Here is a 17,727-nt window from a genome sequence, read left to right as displayed (position 1 = left end):
TAGCACCATTAAGGTAGTGCCTGGAAAATGCAGATCCCATGCCTACACAGATGTCAAACTGTTTGGCTTTGCCAATACTTGTTATCTGTGCTTTTTGCACACCCCAACCCCTTTCAGAATCAGAGAGTTTGGATTCACCCTACCTCATTGTTTTTTTAAGTTGCTAATAGCCCATTGCTATGCTCCTGTTGAGTATTTGATGCACTGTTGGCCTGCTATGATCTGCAGCTGAATACCACTGGTAACGTTTAAGGAATGGGAAGTAGAAGTGCTCATGACATGAGGCGCTGTGGTCTAAAATCAGTTCTATGATAACTGCCAGCGAATTCTTCAGCACCTTCATGAATCGCGATCTAGTTCTAGGGTTCCGTGAAAACCCGAGTCATCAAAGTTTCTGGAAGATTTGAGTTGATTCAAGTCAACTAAACCTTTGGGTGATCTGTATGAAATGTGGCCTTGTCGTTTTTTGTATAGGTCAAAGCTCCAAGGAGGTATCAGGTGGCAGTGTACAGCAAGGCTTTATTGGTTTTAAAAGCTCTACCCGCACCCTCAATAGAAATAAAAGCTGATTATATCCTGTCAATATTTATATAACAGAAGGTAGTCTTTCTTCCATGTTATAATAAGCATAGCAGAACATAGTGCGTCTTCTATTCCTTTTGCAGATCCGGCATGCAAATTCCCATAAATATATAACACAAGCACTGTGCCAGCGGGCAGTGGCCTCCCCTGCATGAATATCCACATTAAAACCAAAATAATACAAGAAAAGAGAGTCCAAGTTTGAGCCATTCATTCTATGTGAAGACCCAGAGACTCGGTTTATGCTCAACTCAACACTTTAGTTCTGAAGCAGCCAAAAAACCAATTACTTTCAGTATACGTTGTCAAATAACTACAACATCCATGAAAACATGCACATTTGAAGTTTGTTTCCAATTGGTTTAGACGTTTCAAGTTATCCCACAGTCCAATCGCGTTCCTCAAGTCCATTATAAACAGCCTTCCTTCCTTCTTCCTCTATCTTTGCTGCTCGAGCAGCTGAGATAAGTGATTCTTATGCTATTTTATTGTTTCATTATACAGTTATTGTGTGTATGTAAGGGCTTGTGTGCGTAGCGCAGTGGCGAGCGCATTTCGCAAGGATGCTTTGGCAGAGCTTATCCGCAGGTAGGCAGCGTGACGGGGCTTTGCGGCTCTGGCATTCTAGAGACAGCAGGAGGCAGTACGGCATGGAAATTCGTGCCGGGGCACGACGGGACCGGGGGAGGATCCCGCCCCTAGCAAAACTTCTGTGAGAGACTGCAGGCTAATCAAGTGTGGCAGCGTTAGGGTGATTGATAAGTTAAAGATATATTTAATTGAATAACGGTGCAAACGACTCCTAGCTGATACGGCTGATGAGTACGGAACTCAGAGGGCCCAGTCACTGCACGCCACCTGCTGATGGCAAGGGCGCACAGCAGGTGAATAACTAGCTCCTGCAAAGAGAAAGAGGTGCGCGGATGGGCACAATCCCAAGGGAAACTGCGAAAACCTCCAAAAGGCCCCAGACCTAGAAGCTGCTCCTTATTTGACAGTCCCAAGAAATACTGTTTTGCTCAGGACCTGACCTGCCTAGCTACACAGTAAAAGCAAGATTGTCTGGGGCATCCCAGGTGAACTGCATATATTTTAAAAGCTCGGCCCAGGCATTAACATGAGTAGAGAACACTCCAAGGAGGACTCTGACGGCCCTCACGTAAGTGGCATCAGAATGAGCCAGGTTGTCCAGAATGGCGGGCGAACGCGCCAGCGAAGGTGGCATGGCGGGCGCCGCCCCTTAGTGGGGGCTGCCCAGCCGGCCTTCTCCCCCCCACTACTCAAGCAGGTCAGGGGGGCGGGGATGGGGGGGAACACGCAGCCCGCCCCCGGAAGGGACGGGAGCGCGCGAAACGTAAGGGGCGGGGCAGGGAGCCGAGGGAGAAGCAGGCCTCATAAAGGCACGGGTTTGTTCCAGGCACAAACACATTCTCCCTCGGTTCCCTGCCCCACCGGAGCGTGGATTTTGTTTTTCTCTTGTTCCTGCCTCCAGAAGGAAGATGGGTTTGCGTCCAGTGTTCCGGTCCTGAGAGTGCAGCTTTCCAGCAGTCCTGCGAATCCAAGTTCCAGTGCTGCGAGTCCAGTGTTCCAGTCCTGCGAGCTTGGCCAAAGTAGAAGAGAAAGAAGGTGAGCGGGCCCAAAGGTGGCGAGTCGTCGGGCGTTACGGGGAGGAAATGCGCTGTATAGGGGTATGGGTTGAGGGGGATGTTGGGAGGCCGGTACACGGCATGCGTGTAAGGTGGGGGTCTGAGTAGTGGCAAGCGAGGGGCAGGGGGAGCGCGGCAGAGAGGCCAAGCATTAGTATGGGCGGCCGCGTGGCATGCCAACGAGGAAGGGAAAAGACTCCGGGAAGGAGAGGAGCAATGTAAGGAAATGAGGCGGGAATAATGTGCAGCCTTGCGTCATGCGAGGTAAGTTTAAATATGTTAACAAGACTTGGGGGGGGGGGAGTGCAAAAGAGGGATGCGACGCGTTGCAGAGACAGCATTGCTGATGTGTTGGGCAGGGACCCCTGCAGAGCCGAGGAGCATTCATTGTCATGCGTGTAGCTGGAGATCAGGTGTGATTGGGAGCGGATCAACAGTTCTCCATGACAAAAGGGCCGGGGTGCTGGACTCTGCCAGCTCTAATCCCGGCCCCTTTCACCTCCTGGCCCCAGTGTCTGCACAGCACAAAGGCCTCCAAGTGCAATGTTTGCCCCCCCTCCAGGAATGAAGAGAGAGTAAAGGCCTTCACGCGGGTGGCTTTCTCTCTCGTTCCCCGCCTTCCTCCCGGCTACAGATTGGAATTGGAATCAACCGTCGAAATTCGAGGGGTTTGCAGTTCCTGTGAGTGTGAGAAGTTTCCTGTGTTCGGGCAGCCGGAGTCTCCTGTTCCAGAAGGAGTGGCGTCCAGTGAAGCGGTCGCGTCGCGGACGAGTGTCAGAAGAGGTACGGGTTAGGTTTGCAAGCTTGAGGAGCCGGTAGCTTGTGAGTCCCTGCATAAACAATAGGGGGTTTTGCGTGGGATCAAGGGCCAGAGGCCGGTAATGCTGCAGGCTGTTACGGTTGCCGGGCATGCAGGCCAACACGCGGGCATTGCAGTGACGACATGAGGTAAGGCGGGAAAAGGGTAATTACAATAGTTAGGACTCTCACGGGATCAAGGACACAGAAGTAGGGCGCAGGTTGGGGAACAAAAGCAGGGTTGGGGGCCAGATAGGGCATGTGCGTACCATTGTTTTAGCAATTGTTGGGGGGGGGACAATGAGCATTCGGCATGCTTCATGTGCTTGCAGACTTCAAACGGGAATGTTTGTCGGCCGCTGTGCCGCGGGCATGCCGCAGTGCCATCAGTGGGAGAGGCGGTCGCGGAACAGCCGCACTGTGTTTTAACGGGAGGCGGGAAAAATGCACACGACAGGTAGTGCAGTTGGATATAACTACCATTAACGGGAGCAGGGTGGTCTGGGGGCGCATGGACCGGGCGTCATATAATCAATCCCTCTTTCATTTGGTCACTGGCGCTGGGCCAGGATGACAATATTACATTTCAATTAGTTTGCATGGCAGCCGCGCACACTGTTAAATGAACGTGTCCACATCATGCAAATGTTTATTGGCCGCTGCGCCTCTTATAATGTATTCAGCTGGGTTCTTGTTGGTTCATTCTTGCAGCATGTGTTGTATCGTATGAGTTTCAAGGCTTTGTGGTGCTTATTGACGGCCCCGCGCTGCACGAGCTGCATTAAGGAAGCATTGGGGCTACGGAGCAGGTGACGAGGCTGGGGTATTGTGTGGTTCATGCATGCAGCAGTTGTCATTTTATTTAAGGAAATTTGCAATTTGCTCATGTCGCTGCATGTTAAAAATGTTTGCATAGCCGTCGAACTACGTATCCCAGAATGCAAGACGGCGTCTTGACAAACGCAGGACATCGGTAGGAGTGCTGGTGCAGGGATGGGGGTGCTGCAGGGCAACATAGACAATTTGCCCACATTCAGGAATTGTATTTTAGCGGTAGGGGACAGTTTCATGCCACGGGCATTAATGGAAGTTTCCAATTGAGGACGTCTGACTTTACCATGTTTTTGTTGCCGTAGGCTGCAACCAGGGCCCGATGTTTGTGGGCTCGCATGAGGTTGTGCGTTTAAAGTCAATTTCTAGGCCTTTGTATGCGTTTGTCTGGTTTAGGCCTATATGTTAGGCATGTGATTAAGTCTGCCACGTGCTCAGTCACGGGCCTGCTTGTTTTAGGGACTGCTCTTAGTAACGCATCTTTGTCTTGGGACATAGTCACCTTTGTCCATTGACTCCAATCTCTGACAGTTGCACTGGCTCTGCTGGTCTGCAGACAGGGAACGCTAATAATTTCAGTGGTGCATTATGGGCGATGTAGTATAAGAGAAATTGGCGCGCTGACACTTGCAGTTAAATGATAGGTATCGAGCTTGACCGTGCTGTTGGGGAGCGGTTGCGTATTAATGTTTTTAAGGCGCTCTACTTTGGCGTATGGGGATTGATTGCAATTGAGGCAATTCTGTTGGAAAGGGGGGAAAACTGGCACAATTGTAAATGGATCATAGGGAAAAAGGGAACCTAACGTTGGAAAGACCAGCCGGTTCCCTGCTGGCCTGCGGATGGGGAACGCAGATTATTTCGGTAGTGCATTATGGGCGATGTTGTTATAAAAGAAATTGGCACGCTGGTACATTAGCCGCAGTATCGCTCGCAGGCCGGTTGGGCCTGCTGGTATTTATTTGGTTGTGTGTGTTTTACGACAATGGGCCCACAAGTTTGGTGTTGTGATCAATTATGTTTTCCTTGAGGTTTATTGTCCCCTTTGTCCCTCGGATCGTGGTTGTTCAAGTGGAGAGGTCTTACACTAGGGGGTCTGGGGAGGTTGCCATGCTGACACGTACCAGGTTTTGATATATTATTTTATAGCGCCTATGAATGAGCTTTCTCTGAGGTGATCGAAAGGGCCGCTATGTTTGGATGGCCACCTGAAGTGATGGGGTTTGGGGGTCGCATTTCAGCGGGGCGCATAAAGTGGGGGGGCCAGGTTGCTGGACCTGCATAGCACCATGTGGCGGGACGGACACCACAATAATATAATTTTAATGCATTTAGCCACAGGAATTGCACGGCAGGGGTTATGGCCATAGGCGGAAATGAGATGGTTTTAGGTGCTCGTTTTTCGATACGTACATGGGCAGTGATTTTCTGTGCGCTGTGTTGTGTTGGGTAGCAGCTCGGGTGTATTTGTTTTAAGGCTACAAATGATATTGTATATAGTGTGGCGCTGGCGCATTTCTAGGTTGTACCAGAGGTCGAGTAAATAGGGGGGCCAGTCCAGCGGCAAGCGCTGACCGGATCATGCCCCAGTGCCCTACCCAAAACTAAAAGACACGGAGGGTGTCTTTCTGGGCGAACCAGCCTTATCAGGTTAATAGGAAAATGGTTGGGAAAGATCGCTAAGCGCCTTCTATTAAGGGGATTATAGAACCAGACACCGGGAATTGGGGGCGGGGGCAAGGGTGAGAGCACAATACCACATTCAAGCATGATCCACTCGAATTCACTGGAACTAATTTCAAACCCACTCAAACAAACTACATGTAAGGGCATCGTGTATTTAAGTTAGGGTTGCCCCAAGACGTAGTTTCAAAATGGAGCATTATATAAAAAAAAAAAATAAAAAAAAAATAAAAAAAAAATACAGGGCTCTTTAAACCTTTCTCTACATGAACGAAATTAGGTATTTGCCTACCCCCTCACAGTTACGAACCAACCTGACCTAGGTCTAGGTCCTCAACCCGGCAATGGCAACAAATGGAATATCCTCAGCCCAACTCGCACAGACCCCCCCCCGGTGCCTTTACTTCGCTGCTGCCTGGGGGTAGGGTGCGCAGGCTGGCAGGGGAGGGTGCCTCGGCTGGTGTAAACAAGGAGGGGCTAAGGGCGGTTCAAGGAAGAAGTTGGAAGGCACGGGGAAGAATGCGGCAGGAAGTGCGGACTTCCTAGTAGGACATGGATTGGGCAAGGCCTTGGAGGGACGGGGGGGACAAGGAGGCCATACACCAACCAAGGAGCAACGGAGCGAGGGGAGTAAGCGGAAGGGTCGGCTATGGAGCGACCTGTGCAGGCTGGGGGAACTCTCTGCCGCCGGCAACCAGCAGAGAGTCTTGGAGGAGTCACAGGTCGATCACTGTAGCAAAATACTGGCAGGCCCATAGGGGAATGCTCAGCCAACAGCTTAGATTTTACGGCGCCCCAAGAGTACTAGGCTCAGGGGAGGCCCTGGGAAAAAGGGGAGGGACGTAGGGGACTTGGGAGCCAATTCCAAGCCCAGAATTGCAGGGGGGGGGGGGAGGAATCAACATAAACTCACAATCAAGGCCATCAAGGGAAGTCGGTCGGGGGGAGCAAGAGGAGACTACGGGGGGCTCAGGTAACGGTGACAAAATAACAGCAAGGGGAAGCCTTCACGGAAGGAGGGGAGCATGAGGGGGAGGGAGGTGGAGGATCCAAGATAGGGCGGCTAGGCGAATAGAGGGAACAGGGGGGAGGAAGCCAGCCCCAAGGAATAAGGGGGGGGCAAGGACCAAAAGCTGGGGGACAGGAGACGGGGTACGGAAGAACAGGGCTGGGAAGTCTCCCTCTGGGGGGAAATGGAGCTAGGATATGGAGGGGCAGAAACAGCAGGGAGGGGGGGGGTTTGGCGGGACCCTAAAAACTGGGGACCTGGTGAGTGGAGGAGCGAGGGAAAGGAAGGAAGGAGAAGGGATAGGGTACACTGAAGAGATATTACGCTGGCAGGGGGGGCACTGGGCCAGACTCCACAGGGAGGCCTGGGGGAGAGGGAACTGGGAGGATTTAGGGGCTCGGCAAGACGGAAGGGAGACATGGGGGGCAGCATAGATAGGATAGGGCTTCTGGTACAAGCGGCACTTGGGGGACGGAGGGGGGGACAGAGTAGAGTAGAAAGGACTCAAATTAGACGGGCATCGCAAAGCGATGACCATATAGGCAGGCAGAAAGGTGTGGGCCGGCACCGGAGGTCGGGGTCGGCCTTAAGGTACGGATGTGGGATATGTGTAGCGTTGGGGCACTTGTGGTGGTGCCGGTATAGGAACCTGATTACTAGCGAGGCACCGCGTGGCTGCCGGTTTTATCTAGACCCAAACACCGGACACGGTGAAGTGTCGGGGGAGGGGGGGGGCAGGGGATTCCCAACAAAGACCTAGAGAAAAGGGGGGGCCTATGCCAAAAGTCGCTCATGGGAAATCTACAAACGGCCAGGGGTAGAGAGAGCTTAATAGCAAGGGCCGGGCTCAACCTGAGGCGTCCACCGGACGAGGAGGGTAAGGGAGAGGGGGGGGGCAAGGGATACCTAGGTAGCCTCACACAGAGTAGTATACCTGTGGTGGTGAATGACGATCGCCTGTAAGATAATTCCAAGACTTTATGAAAAATAAAGCTGCTGAGGCATTTTACTCTTCCAACTTTACAAGGTGTCTGAGTTGTTTCTTCAACATGTGATGTATGACATATGCCGGGGGGGAGGAGGGGAGGAGGGGGGGAGTGAGGGGCCGGTCATGGAGGAGGGGGGGAGGACAAGGCACTGGGGTGCCCATGCTAAGCCATGAGGGCAGGTAGAGGCCCCCATGCATGAAGGCAGGGGCATTATGGACTACCTTGTAGCTTTCTCTCAAGGCATCAAGGGGGAAGAAAGAAGGCCTGCAGGGTAAGTATCGGCCATACCCCCCCCCCCCCAGGGTTCACCACGCAAGAAAATAGGTGGTAAGAGGAATGCAAGGTCAGGGGCCAAATATGGACGAGATAGCTCGGAAGATACCTCTGAGGTAGACTGCTTAAGCAACAAGGAAACATAGGGTTGGTGCTCACAGGAGTCGGAGGACTGATCATCGAGTGTCGCCAGAGGGCGCAAGGGCAAGATGAGCAAGCCTATGGCCGAGGAACATCATGGTGACGAATTTGACCCAGATGCCTTAGTTCACCCAAGGTCCTCCAAGTGGGACCCTCTGGATAACATTATAGCCTACCTAAAGAGACGGCCCAGAGCGCCTTTGAGTAAAGAGGCCAGGAATAAGATGAGGGAGAAATTGACGATCGCATGCTGACCTTCATGGGAAGGCACGACAAGGACATCAAAAAAGGCATTGATCACTCCTGGCGGACATGCCAGGACAAACTACTCGATGTAGTTGGGCCAATCACAAAAATACGGGAGCTGGCAGAGGAGGCTAAGCAGAGAAAGGAGGCTATCGAACCGGATGTCCTCTCAAGGTGGGCGCAAAGGACAATATGTCTTTTGGGCAACGCAAATAGTCCCATTGCAGCAGAGAGGAGGCAATCTATTCTCATGAACATCATCTCCAAGTTGGGACAACTAACACCATCAGAAGCAGTGGCGGCTGCCAAGGGTAAACTGTTTGGGGAGACATTCATCAGGGACATGGCAAAGTTTGCAAGCACATACGGCACACTTGCTAAAGCCCAGGCCTAGCTGAAGAAGATCTTTGGGAGGAAGATTCTCGACAGGGGTGGCAGAGGCAAGGGCCGCTTGGCCAGACGGTACTCCTGCTACAGGTCATTTAGGCCACAGAGCTCATAGGAGGGAACAGTACAACCAGTGTGCCAACCCCTTCTTCCCATCCAGAGGAAGGGGCAGAGGCTGGAGAGGCAGCGGCAGGCAGCAGCAACAAAACAACGCAGGTGAGAGAATGGTTATCGCTGGGAGGTGCACTAAACGAAGAGATCCCTCCAGTGGGGGCAGAGGGGGAGTGGCACAACATATACAAAGATGGAAAGAATTATCCTCAGACTCCTGCGTTTTGCAAACAGTACAGTTTTTCCTCTTAGAATGTCGGCAGGAACCGTTACAGGAGTACCCTCCGAGACCAATCAGGTTCAGCAGAGAGGATGACTTATTGCTAGACAGCGAGATTAAAAAGCTGCAGCTAAAAAAGGCCATCATCCCGGCAGTCGGAAATCAAGGAGGCTTTTTAATCAACATGTCTTTAGTGATGGGTAGAGGCAAGGTCAGGCCAGTGATCAACCTCAGAGCACTGAATTCATTCCTGGTGTACAGACACTTCAAGATGGAGGGAAACCATCTACTGAGGTACATACTTCAGAAGGGAGACTGGTTGACTCGGATAGACCTCAGGGATGCCTAGCTGACGGTTCCCATAGATCAAAGCCAATGCCAGCTACTGCAATTCCTCTGGAGAGGTTAGAGATGCGAGTTTGTAAGTCTACCGTTTGGACTGGCTTCAGCCCCTTGGTGCTTTATCAAACCGATGAAGCCAGTGGTAGGACACCTCAGAGAACAGGGTGTCAGATTGATTATATACCTGGGCGATATAGGCATTATGTACCAGGCTCTCAGAGCAGGTGAAGATCACGACAGACTTGTTACAACAGCTGGGGTTCTTGATAAACGGGTATAAATCGGAGTTGGTATCATCCCAGTGGATGGAATTTCGAGGTATCATTCTAGAAACAGTGCAGGGCACTCTCAGCCTACCGTTAGAGAAGGTGAACTCTATCAAGAGGGAGATAAAGAACATGATGTCAAAAGAGGTGATTTCCTTGAGGGGATAGCCAGGCTGGTATGGTACGCCGAATATCAGGCTCCATTCAGGCCATTTTCCCGGGACCCCTTCATTACCGGGCATTACTGCAGTAAGCCCTTTCAGGAAAAAAAAATCAACCGAAATGCTGTGAAAATATCAAATTGCAGCCTCTTTTTTAAATAGTGAATTGCAAGAACTGACATGCGGAAAATGAATAATGTAAATTAGTGTTAAGTGAATGAAATTGAAGCTGGAGCACTTCAGCTGGCAATGGTTCTACTCCGTGTGACAGTGAAAGTTTATGAACACAACAGAATATGAATTCTAAATAAAAAAATCACAAAGGGTATCTTAAGTTAGGGAATGGAAGACAGAAGCAGCAGTTCACTGCTATGATTGGCATCTAACGGTAACTCGAGCATTCAGGTAGATAGCTCATACGTTAATTGCTCGACGCCAGGAGAACTGACTTGATTTTCCCGTGCGGTGCCGGGGGAGAGATTTTTAGGAAGTCCCATTGAAAGTGTAGGGACTTTTAACGCATATGCCTTTCTCTGGAGTACACCCGCGTGCTTGGCGCCCCTGCCTCGATGCCACATGAGCCATTATACCTTTGCATGCTCGGATGACTGCAGGACCGACTCATCCATTGATCCTTCGGTAATAGTCACTTCGAAATTGGATGAATCTAGCATAAAGTGCTATATAAAAACCTCATATAATTATTATCATAACTCTTCCCCACCCCTCTATCCCACTCAACTTATTCTTTTGGTGGGGGCGCAACCCCCACTGCCGTTACTCTAGCCTCCCAGGTTGCCATGGAAATGGAAGAGGGGCTTCAAATGAAGCCCTGTTCTTCGGTTCCACGGCGGCCATCTCATGTTCATTTCTGTATTTATGAAAGGGACGCAGAGAGCGTGTCCCCTTCATTCATACAAAATACATTGCTGCCAGTACCCCAGGTTTCTGGATTGGAATCCTGGGGTGCTAATAGCAGTAGCAACTGACCCGGGGGCCTTATCGGGTGGAAATGGCACTGGGCGCATCGTTAAGGCCCTTGCATAACATTGACCCCATGCCATTTCCACCCGTTCCACCTCCCCAGATCGAGTGTTATTGGTTAAGTATAGTGCTTGTGCCGAATATTTTGACGTGAGCAGGAGCCTGGCAAGCAGCACAGACACAAGTGTCTGTATCTGTGTGAAGGCAGAGAGGGGCATGTGCAGTTCAATTCCCCAAACTGATAAACAGCAATAAAACACAACATGTGTAAAGTTTATGATCCATGTTCATTAAAATAACGTTACAAGTTTCTTGCGTCTGCTAAGGTTTCCCCAGAAAAAAAGTATGAGTTTTTAATTGCACATGTCCATGTGCTAATGGCCTTGTGGATCTCGGGAGAGGTCATTATCGCATGTGATGATGACCAGGCCCCAGTTTATGACACGTTGCTTCTCGTCAGACAAGAATTGGAGGGCGGTCATTATGCCGCAATATTGACCCATCCTTAAGTCTAAAAGGCTTAATTATGACTCCAAAAGTAAATATGGTTGCATTGTCATAAACCCATGCAGTTATCCTGATCTCAGCCCATCGAGAAGGGATCAGTGGGGGAAATAATTCTATGAGATGGGGTATATGGGGGGGGGGGGTTAAGAATCTATATCGGAAAAAAACATCACATTGCCTAAATGCTGAGATTCCTCATTTTTATGTCAACTACTTTAGGAGTCTAATTATCAAGATTCCCAACCTGGATCACTACTGACTGTATAAGACTAGAGAACACCTGAAGTCTAACATCTAACTGCTACAATTTGATGTAGTTTGTTGTATTGACGACATAAATCCCCATCACAGATAAACCTGTGTTTTAATTATGTTTTGAAAATCGTGAATAATTATTTCCTGTTTTTATGTATAGATAAATATGTATTTGTGATGTCTAATAAAAACTGTTTTTTGATAAGTTGATAGAGGAAAGTGGTTCATCAGCTATGTTAACTATGTCCTGTTATGTCATGTGACAATTGATATGTAGTCTGAATTTAGAGGAGAAAATGATGTCCTGTACTGTTCAATAGAGAATATCATCCATCCCTATATCTATAGGCGGAGAGTGTGGTAATATGTTTCTGTATTCTGTTCTATTTCACTACTGACTCTACAATCATGAGGTTTTCATGGGCAAAGTTAAAGGGCTGGTCGATCCTTTTCATAATGTTATCAACATGAGCATCTACAAACAAATAGCGCAGTAGGAAAAATAACTCATCAACAATACCTCCTTGAATTAAACCTACACATGAAGATCCTACTATAGAAACCTCAGGGACACCGTTGTGTGGTTTTGGGAGCAGATATCAACGCCCGCCATGTCTGCTATAAGACCATCTACCCAGGCCCTCAGCCTACCAAATCAATAGATAGTCCAAAACTCACACATCCACCTCCTTTTCAACTGCAAAAAGAGTGAACCACTGTCCCCTTATAGGAGACGTCATTACCGGCTACTGATTCATTCATGCTAGTGTATCCTTAAAAGTACTCTGCCTGGTAAACAAAGGGATCAATGGCCTTGCTCCCCACTAAAGACAGAATGTGATCCACAGGTACTAGCCCTAACCCTCTTAGATTACCAGATGCTAACCTATGCCACACAGGCTCCAAAGGTAAAATTATGCTTTTCCCTCACTGGCCTGCAACCATGGAACGGGCTCCCACCCTGTCAACCTCAGCTTAATCCCTCATGTAATTCAGGGCAGGCTATATACTCCTCTCTTTCGATAATCCTAAACAATAGAACAATCCTCTGCTGTTGCCTCAGCCTCTATTCTACTATCCATCTATCTGTATTCTTGTATTGCGCCACTAACCCATAGGCCTCAGGGCGCACACAAAAGGAAGAAGGAGACAGACAACAAAAAACAATGTCAGACAGGGAAAACAAAGAGACATGGAGACTTGGTGAGCCCAAACCTCACAAAGACCAGCAGGATTAGGAAAGGATAGCGGAAGACCGATTTCAATAATACTGAGAGAGCTAAGCTAAAGAGACAGAAGAGACCTATCCTTTGTCAAACAGGAAGGTCTTCAATTGCTTTTTGAAGATAGGCAGAGACTCACTATTAGTAAGGTATTTAGGGAGTACATTCCATTGAGCCGGGGCCCAAGAGTCAAAGCTAATACCCCCAAATCTTTTCAGGATAGATGGGGGCTCAACCAAGACGGTATTGCTACTTGAGCGCAAGGAACAGGTGACAGGTTTCTTTTTGATCCTAGTAGCGAGGTAAGATGGAGCTTGACCATGAAGGCATTTAAACACAGTAGTAAGGCCTTTGTGGTGTAAGCGCTGTTTCACTGGAAGCCAATGAAGGCTGCGCCTGGCATCAGAGATGTGCATGTTGCGCTTAAGGCCCATTACAGCGCGTGCTGCATTATTTTGTATAATCTGCAAAGTGTTAATGTTGGCCTGGGAGGTACCGATCATTAGACTGTTACAATAATACAGCTTGCAGTTTACAATGGCGGCTGCAATCACAGCAAGGTTCTCTTTAGACAGATAGGGACGAATCTGCCATAGAAGCTGAATAAATTAATGACACGAGGATTTGAGGTAATTGGCCTGACGGGTGAAGGATAGCTGCGGGTCAACGTAAACTCCCAAGGTCTTTAAGGACTTAGATACAGGAATTATATGTTGACCGATCAGAAAGTTGTCATATTTTGTGTCAAGTTTCTTCAGTTTTTTCTGGGTACCTAAAATCAACAGCTCTGTTTTTGCATTGAGGGCCAGTGAGTTTAACGCCATCCACTTCTGGATTTCAGCAAAGATGGAGTTAATATACTCTACATCTTTTTGATACTCACCAGTGAGTTTAATAACAACCTGCGTGTCGTCAGCGTAATTGGCAAAATAAATGCCTAGGGCTGACAAAAGAGCGCAGAGAAGACGAGAGTAGATATTAAAGAGAAGAGGCGAAAGACATGAGCCCTGTGGAACACCACATAATAGTAAAGAAGCCATGGAGTGAGCATTATCCTTAGTAACTTTCATGTTCCGTGGACCCAAAAATGATTTGAACCAGGCAAAGGCTTCAGGGGAACATTTGCCGATTGTGATTAGTCTATCCGCCAGTAGTTGATGATCGACTAAATCGAACGCAGCGGATAAGTCTAATAATAATAACAGGGCAGTATGCCCTTTGTCAACAAGACCAGCAATGTAAGATTTTAAATCTAACAGTGCGGTCTCAGTCCCATGATTGGGGCGAAACCCAGATTGTTGTGAGGCTAGAATATCATGTTCCTCGACAAAAGTTTGGTATTGACAGTAGGCAATCTTGTCTATGATTTTCAGCATGAAGGGAACATTAGTGATTGGGCGATAATTCCCTGTCTCTGCAGGATCCAGATTTTCCTTCTTAAGCAGAGGAGTGACCCATGCTTCCTTTATGTTTTGGGGGACATATGATTCACTGAAAGATCTGTTAACAAAGGTAGTGACCCATGGGGCTAGAGTATGGATATGATCTTTGAATAAGGAGGCTGGAAAGACGTCTCCCCTACAGGAAGTGGGTTTGAGTTTAGAGACAGTGTCGATAACTTCTGCTGTTGAAACAGGTTTAAAGGTAAAGACATGGGAATCATTGGGCGAATCCATGTTATCTAGAATGGATGCAGTATTAGTCAATAATTTGACCTGAGAATTAATGTTATTTTGATGAGTTAGAGTTTTATTTGTGAAGCTGTTGTGGATGTTTTGACACCAAGCATTGTCTGCCGGGGGCAATGAGATGGTAGTACAACCTTTAAGCTCCTGGAGAATAACAAAAAGCTCTTTAGAGCTAGATTTGGCTTTAGAAATCCTGGAATTGAGATTCGAATAAGAGATTTATAATGTAGAAGAGCCTGCTTTTAGGCGGCCAGACTAGACTCAGATGGTTGTTTGTGCCATTGTCGTTCCATTTGGCATTTTTTAGAACGAGCCTCAGTAATTTCAACTGAGAATGGAGTATAGGGAGTATTTCTTTCCTTTTTTTTGTTGGAAGGTTTAATTGGGGCTAATATTTCCAGTGTGGCATCAAGTGCGGATCTTATGTTAGCTACCAAGTCTCCAAGTGGCATGGTCATCTCTAAGGAGGGTAATAGAGGTATGACCGTAGTACGAAAGGCCTCTTGGGTGATTTTGCGTAAATTCCTTGACATAACAGGTAAAATAGGCTGATTATATTTTCTCAAAATATGATTATGGTTGGTCTGAAAAATTATGGAAAAATGATCTGACCAGATACATGGATTAACATCAATGTTAATAATAGGGACATTTTTAGCTATTACCCAGTCCAGTATGTTGCCACCAGTATGAATGGGGGCTTTAACGTGCTGAGTAAAGGATAAAGAGAACAGGGAATCTGCTAGGGAAGTGGACAAGGCATGCAAGGGATTGTCAGCCCAGAGGTTAATATCACCCAGTATAATAGTAGGTGAAAGAGGTTTACAGAAGTTGCCAATGAAAGCCAGCAGTTGTTCTTCGAAAAAAGGAGTATCAATAGGTGGTCTATAGAGTACTAAGAGGTTAAGAGAGACTGTGGCAGAAAGGCTCAATTTGAGAAAGAGAGTTTCACATTGATCCAAGACTAGTTTGACAGATTTGTGTATATTAATGGTACTTCTATAGATCACTGCCACACCTCCGCCACATTTTTCGGAATGGAAGAAGGAATAACCTGTTGGAGTGGCCAATAATAAGGAGTGGAGAGCGGTCTCATGCAGCCATGTTTCAGTAAGTGCACATATATCCACTTTTTCCTGAACAATGAGATCTGCTACCTCATGACAGTGCTTAACCAGGGAGCGTGTATTAAGTAATAGATATTTCAGTCCAGTCCCAGCAGATGCAGATGTAATTTTTGCAATCTTGGGATGGGAATTAAGTGGACTTTGGGGTGGCTGATCAGTAGATTCCACTGTTAATGTCTGCTTACTGTGGCTATGGTTAATGACCGGAGTCATAGGTATGGGAGTAGGAGCAACACGTTGTTCAGAAAGATCGCATGCGCTCTGCACAATCCTTAGTTTACGACTGCGGGCAATAGAAAACACGAGGTCACAACGAGATGCCATGAGAAGTCTATGAGCAAGAATTGAGATAACGGACCGTTCGGTCCAGGGGAGAGTGCAGGTACAGGTACTCACCCCACGAACCGCCACAAACTGTCTCAGACGCGCCGGCGCTGACACGCGTGACATGTCAATAAGTGCGTGCAAAGAACTACAAAACTGCTGGTATTTGTAGTTCTTTGTTGCAACAAGTACGACGGTTGCACTTACTCTACTAAGAGCAGCAGGTTCTAGCAAGGCAAACACAACAATTTACACAATGCAGTCCTGAAAAGAATATAACAAGTACTCTGTAGTGCTCCTTACCTGCTGCTGCTAAGCCTCCTCCCGAAGCATCACAGCTGCGTCAGCCCGAATGAAATGTAGGTTGGTCTCTAGTACAAGAAATATCAGTATGGTTTAATCTAGGTGTACCTCGGTTTCCTCAGAAGGGTCAGGGAGTCAAGTGAATCATGGGAGGAGGGCATGGGATGGTGGAGAGGCAGAAATGTAGGAATGTTACTGGCCCATGAGGACTAATCTCAGATATAGAGGAAACCAACACCACTACGCATTTACACAGGTGGTGTTACCCCATCAATCAAAATAATTTCAGAAGAAAAACAAATGATCATGGCCTTTAACTGAAGGACACACTGTAAAATATGCAGAGAAGTAAAATAAATCTAATTGCCACATGGAATCAAGAGATCACCATAAAGATGGTGCCATGGCACTGGGAGTCCACTCGTAGGCTTGAGTTGTGACTATCTTGCCATCGGATCTGCCAATTCGCCATTCTGGAACGTCTATGCGTTGAGACGCTCGCTACATCAAGTACTGAAGTGCAACCATTTTCAGTTTCATGAACTATCAAGCATAGCAAATCTCCTGTATTTCTACAAGAAAGAACACTCAAATCTAATTACCACACGAGTGCCTATAAAATGATCAGTTCTCCACAGACAGCGCATGGCGTTACAGTAGAAGTGCGTGCTCCCTTCAAATTTGGGGCATGCGCTGAAAAGGAGTGATGGGTTCATTTGCAGTTTTACAATTCAGTAAGGCCTGTGCTGGTGCTTAGTGACAAATATAGTGGGGTACACGTCAAGTTGAAAGCTACCAGCCAGGCGCAAAAAGCCAATCTCTCCGTCGTGTGTGCACATGCACACAGCCTGCCAGCTTGATCTGGAGCCATGCAGGCAATAGGCACTTGTGATGGTCTTCTAGCAAGCAGAGGCCTGGGAAATTGCCTATCTTACTCTGCTGTCTCCGGCTGAAGGAAGGTTTGGAAAGATGAAATGTAGGTTGGTCTCTAGTACAAGAAATATCAGTATGGTTTGATGACCTCAAGTTGCCAGATTGCAGTAAAGTTCTGCCTGCACATGGAAAGCGCTGTGCTGGTGGGTGTGCTGTAAGCAGTGGGAAGGCTACATGACTGAGAGCTGTGGCAGCATAAAGAGGGATGATCCAGTGAACATTACTCAGGTGTAGATGTTCCACAGATGCTATATATAGAGAGTCCCTTTCCTGATCTACCAGCTACTTGTCTGTGAAGACTTACGAATAAATACTCTGTTCAGTTACACCTGGAGTATTGGCTGCTACACAGCGGCTTACTCTGTCACATGAAAACCATGCCCCAGTCCTAGGCATTAATTGTTGGGTCAATTCAGTTGAGTAAAAGTGGTGAAAGCAAACCTAAAGAAGCAGGACCGGGGAAAGAACGTCAACAGGTAACCATACATTGATGGCTCAAGTGGATCAAATTCTCAACAACTTCAAAGACATAATCTAAGCCAGGAGTGTAATATCTGCTAGGCATGAATAATTCCATCTTAGTTTACATAGGTTATGATACTTTAAAACATATGGATATATGGACTTTCTGTCCGACATTCTTTGCGTGTCCTTGATATGGCAACATGTTTTCTGTCACCCAACTACACTTTTGTCTT

Source organism: Ambystoma mexicanum, chromosome 5p (genome assembly GCF_040938575.1).
Source record: "Ambystoma mexicanum isolate Mex_15411 chromosome 5p, UKY_AmexF1_1, whole genome shotgun sequence".
In the NCBI taxonomy this organism is placed as follows: domain Eukaryota; kingdom Metazoa; phylum Chordata; class Amphibia; order Caudata; family Ambystomatidae; genus Ambystoma; species Ambystoma mexicanum.
This window is presented reverse-complemented; position numbering follows the sequence as displayed.